The sequence below is a fragment of the Chiloscyllium plagiosum genome, chromosome 45, assembly GCF_004010195.1.
Source record: "Chiloscyllium plagiosum isolate BGI_BamShark_2017 chromosome 45, ASM401019v2, whole genome shotgun sequence".
NCBI classification, from domain to species: Eukaryota; Metazoa; Chordata; class Chondrichthyes; order Orectolobiformes; family Hemiscylliidae; genus Chiloscyllium; species Chiloscyllium plagiosum.
In genome coordinates this window covers 1,411,017-1,418,976 of record NC_057754.1, presented here as the reverse complement: position 1 = coordinate 1,418,976, position 7,960 = coordinate 1,411,017, and the positions used below count along the sequence as shown (strand labels likewise).

At 52.1% G+C, this 7,960-nt stretch overlaps 1 long non-coding RNA gene across 1 annotated transcript; it reads left to right on the top strand.

Moving 5' to 3' along the window:
* Positions 1–1,621: 1,621 nt before the first annotated feature.
* LOC122543806 lies at positions 1,622–6,398 on the top strand. The gene is made up of 3 exons (XR_006310138.1): positions 1,622–2,618; positions 3,768–3,802; positions 6,131–6,398. It is a non-coding gene; the product is annotated as an uncharacterized LOC122543806 (long non-coding RNA).
* Positions 6,399–7,960: the final 1,562 nt, after the last annotated feature.

Genomic DNA, 7,960 nt, shown 5'->3' with positions numbered 1-7,960 from the left:
TGGGAATGTTGTCCCTTGTTTCAGGGGGGGACCTTTACTGGGACTGTACGGGGTGCATGGGGAGAGCACATCTCGGTTGTTCGGGGTGGGATGCTGGTTAGAGCAGGGGGGAGGGGGTCAGTAGGGAGTCGATGGGCCGAATGGCCTGCTGCTCCCACTCTAGAACGTGGATCATTCCAGCGCAGTGCAGGCCCTTCGGCCCTCGAGGTTGCGCCGACCTTCGGAACCAATCTGAAGCCCATCTGACCTACACTATTCACGTGATCACGTTGGATGGCGGTGCAGGCTCGAAGGGCTGAATGGCCTCCTCCTGCACCCATTGGACTATTCAGTTTTCATCCATAGGTTCATCCAATGCCCTTAAAGTTGGCGAGTCTACTCCTGTTGCAGGCAGGGCGTTCCACGTCCCTACAACTTTGACTGAAAGGAACTATCCCTGACGTCTGTCCTATATCCATCACCCCCTCAATTTAAAGGGCGTCCCCTCATGCTAGCCCTCAGCCATCTGAGGAAAAAAGGTTCTCACCGCCCAATCTATCTAACCCTCTGATTATCTTAGGTCGATCAATCAAGTCACCTCTCAACCTTCTCTCGAATGAAAACAGCCTCAAGTCCCTCAGACCTTCCCTCCCCACCAGAGTCGGGAGTGTGGTGCTCGAAAAGCACAGCAGGTCAGGAAACGTCAGAGGAGCAGGAGAGTCGACGTTTCGGGCATAAGCCCTTCATCGGGAAATCAAAAATCCCTCCATACCGGGCACCATGCTAGTAAATCTGCTCTGAACCCTTTCCAAAGCTTCCACGTCCTTCCTATAATGCAATAAGCAATACTCCCAAGTGCGGTTGCACCGGAGTTTTGCACAGCCGCAACTCTGTCGGGATTTAATGAAACATCGGAGCGAAAGAGAGAACAGCACAAACACAGCAGCAGGAAGGTGGAGGCCATTCAGCCCTTGGATACTGCTCCGCCATTCGTCACCATCATGGCTGACCATCCAACTCAACAGCCTCATCCTGCTTTCTCCCCACAACCTTCGATCCCATTCGCTCCAAGTGGTATATCGAGTCAGATGTACAACATGGGAACAGACCCTTCGGTCCAACCCGTCCATGCCCCTCTCCCCTCATCCTCCAACCCTGGCAACATCCTTGTAAATCTTTTCTGAACCCTTTCAAGTTTCACAACATCTTTCCGATAGGAAGGAGACCAGAATTGCACGCAATATTCCAACAGTGGCCTAACCAATGTCCTGTACAGCCGCAACATGACCTCCCAACTCCTGTACTCAATACTCTGACCAATAAAGGAAAGCATACCAAACGCCTTCTTCACTATCCTATCTACCTGCGACTCCACTTTCAAGGAGCTATGAACCTGCACTCCGAGGTCTCTTTGTTCAGCAACACTCCCTCGGACCTTACCATTAAGTGTATAAATGTGGGGGCTCTGGAGTGGATGACAACCCAAAGACCCTGGCGTGTGGAGAGAGCGAGCACGAGACCCTTTCAAGTTTCACAACATCTTTCCGATAGGAAGGAGACCAGAATTGCACGCAATATTCCAACAGTGGCCTAACCAATGTCCTACTAGCAATTTCTTGAACACATTCAATGATTTGGCCTCAACCACTTCCTGTGGTAATGAATTCCACAGGCTCACACTCTGGGTGAAGAAGTGTCGCCCCATCTCAGTCTTAACCACTCCACTCGGAATCCTCAGACAGTAACCCCTGGTTCTGGATGCACTCACCATCAGGAACACCCTCCCTGCATTTATCCTGTTCGAATTTTATGCCTCGGAGATCATCCCCCTCACTTGCATGAACACTGGCGAAAGCAATTCTAATGTAGTCAATCTCATACATCAGTCCCACCAACCATGGAACCAGCCTGGGAAACCCTCACTGCACTCCCTCAAGAGTAAGACCATCCTCCCTCGAAAGGAAACCAAAACTCCCCACAATATTCTAGGTGTGGCCTCACCAAGGCCCTGTATAGTTTTCCCCTCTGAGGAAAACGGTTCCCACCGCCCAATCTATCTAACCCTCTGATTATCTTAGGTGGATCAATCAAGTCACCTCTCAACCTTCTCTCGAATGAAAACAAGTCCCTCAGACCTTCCCTCCCCACCAGAGTGAAGAGAAATACAGAGTTGTAATTCATCAAAGAGCAGCAGTGAGTCGGGGGAGAGGTTGCATGGGTGCTCGATCAGTTGTTAATTTTAGATCTGAGATCAATACATTTTGTTCAGCAAAGGTATTAAGGGACGCGGGCTAAAGATCAGCCATGATCTAATTAAATAGCGGGAACAGGTTTGAAGTGCTGAACTGGCTCTTCTTCTGTTCGCATGACTGAAGGTTTAGCTGTAACCCAGACAGTGAGCAAATCCCATAGGCTGAGAAATGATCCAGAAACCAAGGGGAGAGGGAAGGGCCTTCACACCCACCTGGATTCAACCTTAGCTCTCCCCCCCCTACCTGTCGGTTTTGAGGTTGCGTACTTCACAGACTGACAGCTCTATCTAAACTCTATTTTGCCTTGCAGTAGTGAAGCCAGTGCAAAGTGGTTGGACGCTCACTATGACCCTGTGGCTAACCTCTATACGTTCTCCTCTTGCGTGGGTACGTGTGCTCGGTGTTTGAACCTTGCCTGGGCTGGATCAGCCCTCCACCCCCAATAGCCTAACTCGTACAGTGGCCAGTTAGCCAGCTATCTCGATTTTCAAATTCCCATCCTCGTGTTCAAGTCCCTGCACAGCCTGCTCCTCACTTTTAACCCCACAGTGAACCTTGACCTCCTGGGCAGTCCCTGATCAGAAATAATGGTGAGGTAACATCAGTCACTAAGAGACAAGGTTATTAGCAATGGGGAGGGGAGAAATCAAGGGGAAGAGAAGTAGGGAAGTGTTTGTGGCCACTGGGTAGCACAGTGTCCAAAATCAGCCCTCCCATCTACCAATTAGGGGAGAGGGCAGTTTTGAGGGACTGTCACTGGGTTAGTAATCCCAGGCTGATTATCTTGTGGGGGTGGGTTCAGATCCCACCAAGTGGAATTTAACTTCAGTCAGTAGTCCTAGGACAAAACGCCATTCTTCATGGTGACCCTGACATTATCACCAGTTGTCATAAAGCCCCCTTGGTTCACTCATGTTCTGGAGGGGGGGGGGGTTATCTGCCAGCCTGACTCCAGACCAAACAGTGGAACGATTGTCTCCTAACTGCCCTCCGGAAGAAGCAGTCAGGATACACTGCTCAATTCAAGAGGCAGTTGGGACATATAACAAAACAGGACAGGTCAGTGAGTCCACATCCCACAAAATGAACAAACATGTCCTCAAGTACAACATTAAAAAAAGGTCACAACCCCAGGTTATAGTCCAACAGGTTTATTTGGAAGCACTGGCTTTCGGAGCGCTGCTCCTTCACCAGGTAGTTGTAGGACAGCATCATCAGGTATCGGTCCCACTAGCTACCTGATGAAGGAGCAGCGCTCTGAAAACTGGTGCTTCCAATTAAACCTGTCGGACTAGAACTTGGTGTTGGGTGATTTTTAAACTTTGTCCACCCTAGTCCACCGGCCCCTCCACATCTCAAATTCAATAACTTCAGGCAACACCTTTGAAAATTCAGATGACAACATTTAAAAAAACCACTTTCTCAGGCCGATGCCCTGTTCTGGTACTGACCTTTGCAAGGCTTTGTCCCACAGGATCAGAACAGCACCGGGAGATGCTAACCCTGCACTAACAAGTTTGTCTCTTCCTTCCTCAGCTCTGGCAGACTTGCATGGGGATGGAGACAACAAGGTGAGTGCACACGGTCTTTCTGGTTAATCTCTGAGGAGCGAGCCTTGGTATGTCAGGCATGGTCATTGTCAGGTTTCCCAAACGCTTTCCGACATCCCCACAGATTGCGAATGGAAACTCTCGGAATGCCGCTCCTGTAACCCCCCTCCCCTGCCCTGCCCGTTCCTGTCAGCGCACAAAGCAGCGTTGGGTGGCACAGAACTCAAACATCGCTGTCAGCCTCCAAGCTTTCCTTGCCAGGGAGTCAGACAAAGGAAGCAGTCATGGAAAGGGAACAACAATTTATACCGCAGGAGAAGAGGGAGCTGATTGGCTGGGCCATGGTCGGCATGGAAACACACCAGGGACTGTTAACTGTCCATTTTAGTTAGCTCATTAACTTCCTGTGTCGCAGGTGATCTCTTGATTGGTCAGGGTGTTGCCATGGGGAATGCAGCAGAGCTCCCTAACTGACCTGTGATGGGGAGGTGCCAGGGTTGGGACAAAGGCAGAAGTCACACGGCACCAGGTTATCGTCCCAACTGGTTGATTTGAGATCACAAGCTGTGTCACTGACAAAGGGGCAGCGCTCCGAAAGCTTGTGATCTCAAATAAACCTGTTGGACTGTAACCTGGTGTCGTGTGAACGATGAATATCTTCCAGTTTTCAAAAAGGGGACAAGCTGAAAGGACAGTATGTCACTTTATGTGTCTTTGGTGTCAAAAACGGACTGGGCCAAACTCCCCCCCGCCCACATTCAAAATAGTCAGGAGACAGTCTATTCGCGAGCTTTATCTCATTTTAAAGGTAAATGGAAGGTGTTGCGTTCAATTCGATTGCTCAAACTGCCGGTTTTAAGGCAAAACACATTTTGTTCATCCACACTAGTTAAAATACGAGAAAATAAAGAAGGAATTGGAATCATTAAAGTCTGTTGGCAAATGTAACAGAATAACTTGCAGTAATTGTGACTGTTCCAGTATAGAACCGTCTCAGAAACACATTCATGGCAAAAATGACAAATTCAGAAAATAAGATGGCCTCACACGTGACTCCCAGCTCAGGGAGAGCACCCCCCCCCCAGCTATTGGCTGTAATCGAGGGTGGGGACGAAAACTAGCTAGACCCCCAACTGCTGAAAGCTAAACTGAGGATCCTGGTTCCGTGGCAACTCAAACACACCCATTCAGGCTGCGTCTATTGTTCCAACTTTTTAAAACAAACCACCCCCGCCCAGGCCTCGCAAATTGTTTATCTTCTCATAGCCTGCCGTGTCCCCTCCCTGCCCCAGTCTCTGTCGAAAAGGAACCAGGACAGAATACCCCAGTTAAAGCCACAGTATCATCACGTCGGGCCCCGGCAAACCCTAGCTCACGGTGTCCCATCCACGAGATGCTGAGAGACCCTGACTGTTCAGAATGAGACCAGATCCTATTGAAGGTTCCTGGGCAGTGTGGATCATCTACCCGCACTAGAAGCTCCACTCAGTCACACATAAGGCCCTGCCCCTTCCGGGCGAAAGGAATATGTCCTGAAAGCACACTGTTTCACCAAGACTGGGATTATTCCAGCAGTCAGTTCCTGCAGCTTCTCCTGATCAAACAGCCCCCTCTTTTCATGCGGTCTGGATTATTGTCGCCATTCCTAAACCGATTCCTCAGAAGGACAGGCACAACAAGTTCGTCTCTGCATCTGTCTTTCTTGTTGTGTTGAAATATGTTCACCATGACGTTCCGGTTGGTATCGTTCTGAGCAGCTTTATGTCCTCTGGAGACACGTCCCTTCAATCCTCCGGACACAACAAATGTTCCTGCTCTCCGAGACACAGCACACAGGTTTCAGACTCTCCGATTCACAGAGTTTTGTCTGCTTAGGGGGGTTAGATACAGAGTAAAGCTCCCTCTACACTGTCCCCCATCAAACACTCCCCAGGACAGGGACAGCACGGGGTTAGATACAGAGTAAAGCTCCCTCTACACTGTCCCCCATCAAACACTCCCCAGGACAGGGACAGCACGGGGTTAGATACAGAGTAAAGCTTCCTCTACACTGTCCCTCATCAAACACTCCCCAGGGACAGGGACAGCACGGGGTTAGATACAGAGTAAAGCTCCCTCTACACTGTCCCCCCCATCAAACACACCCAGGGACAGGAACAGCATGGGGTTAGATACGGAGTAAAGCTCCCTCTACACTGTCCCCCCATCAAACACTCCCAGGACAGGGCCAGCCCGGGGTTAGATACAGAGTACAGCTGCCTGTTCCCCTGTTGTGATGTGAGGGTTTGAATGAGCTCCTGTGTAACCTGTGGTTTTGTGTCGGGGTGGGTCTGGGGATTGTTCCTGCAGCTGATTGTCGGGGACCTTGGCACCGGTCCGTCCACTGTGAAGTTGAAGGTGTACCGAGGCACCACCATGCTGTCGGAGAACACTCTGATTGACGTGCCGACCGGAGTGGTGGCGTTCCTGATGGACACCAACGAGCCGAGGACCCCCGCTGTGGCCGTAGCCTCCGGACCCTACATCTACATCTACAAGAACCTCCGGCCCTACTTCAAATTCACCCTGCCCCCTCTGGAGGTGAACCCACTCGAGCAGGATGTGTGGCACCAGGTGAAGGAGGTGAGAGCCCTTTCACAACACCAGGTGACATCGGAGCAGAAATTAGGCCATTCAGCCCATTGAGTCTGCTCTGCCATTCGATCATGGCTGATATGTTTCTCAACCCCATTCTCCTGTTTTCTCCCCAGAACCCTCGATCTCCTTGATACTCAAGAACTTATCTATCTCAGTCTTAAATATACTCAATGACCTGGCCTCCACAGCCTTCTGTGGTAATGAATTCCATAGATTCAGCACTTTCTGACTGAAGAGGTTTCTCCTTATCTCCGTTCTAAAAGGTTTTCCCTTTACTCTAAGGCTGTGCCCTCAGGCCCTAGTCTCTCCTACCAATGGAGTTGAGGGTGGAGGGCACAGTGGCTCAGTGGTTAGCACTGCTGCCTCACAGCGCCAGCGGGTTCGATTCTGTCCTCAGGCAGCTCTCTGTTTGGAGTTTGCGCGTTCTCCCCCGTGTCTGTGCAGGTTTCCTATGGGTGCTCCGGTTTCCTCCTACAATCCAAAGATGTGCAGATTTTAGTGAGGACACTGAGACCCTTCGAGAGGGTGTGGAGGGAGATCTATGGGAACAAAACCCAGGGATGAGGGGCTTTGGCGTACTTGGAGGGAGACTGGAGATACTCTGGGATCATTATGGGCTGAATGGCCATCCCCCTGCTGTTTGAGGGAGGCTGGGTATGATGGGCTGAATGGCCGACTCCACCTGCTGTTTGAGGGAGGCTGGGTGTGATGGGCTGAATGGCCATCCCCCTGCTGTGTGAGAGAGGGTGGGTGTGATGGGCTGAATGGCCACCCCCCTGCTGTGTGAGGGAGGCTGGGTGTGATGGGCTGAATGGCCTTCCCACTGCTGTTTGAGGGAGGCTGGGTATGATGGGCTGAATGGCCACCCCCCTGCTGTTTGAGGGAGGCTGGGTGTGATGGGCTGAGTGGCCACCCCCCTGCTGTGTGAGGGAGGCTGGGTGTGATGGGCTGAGTGGCCATTCCCCTGCTGTGTGAGGGAGGCTAGGTATGATGGGCTGAGTGGCCATTCCCCTGCTGTGTGAGGGAGGCTGGGTGTGATGGGCTGAGTGGCCATTCCCCTGCTGTGTGAGGGAGGCTGGGTGTGATGGGCTGAATGGCCACCCCCCTGCTGTGTGAGGGAGGCTGGGTGTGATGGGCTGAATGGCCACCCCCCTGCTGTGTGAGGGAGGCTGGGTGTGATGGGCTGAATGGCCACCCCCCTGCTGTGTGAGGGAGGCTGGGTGTGATGGGCTGAATGGCCACCCCCCTGCTGTGTGAGGGAGGCTGGGTGTGATGGGCTGAATGGCCACCCCCCTGCTGTGTGAGGGAGGCTGGGTGTGATGGGCTGAATGGCCACCCCCCTGCTGTGTGAGGGAGGCTGGGTGTGATGGGCTGAATGGCCACCCCCCTGCTGTGTGAGGGAGGCTGGGTGTGATGGGCTGAATGGCCACCCCCCTGCTGTGTGAGGGAGGCTGGGTGTGATGGGCTGAATGGCCACCCCCCTGCTGTGTGAGGGAGGCTGGGTGTGATGGGCTGAATGGCCACCCCCCTGCTGTGTGAGGG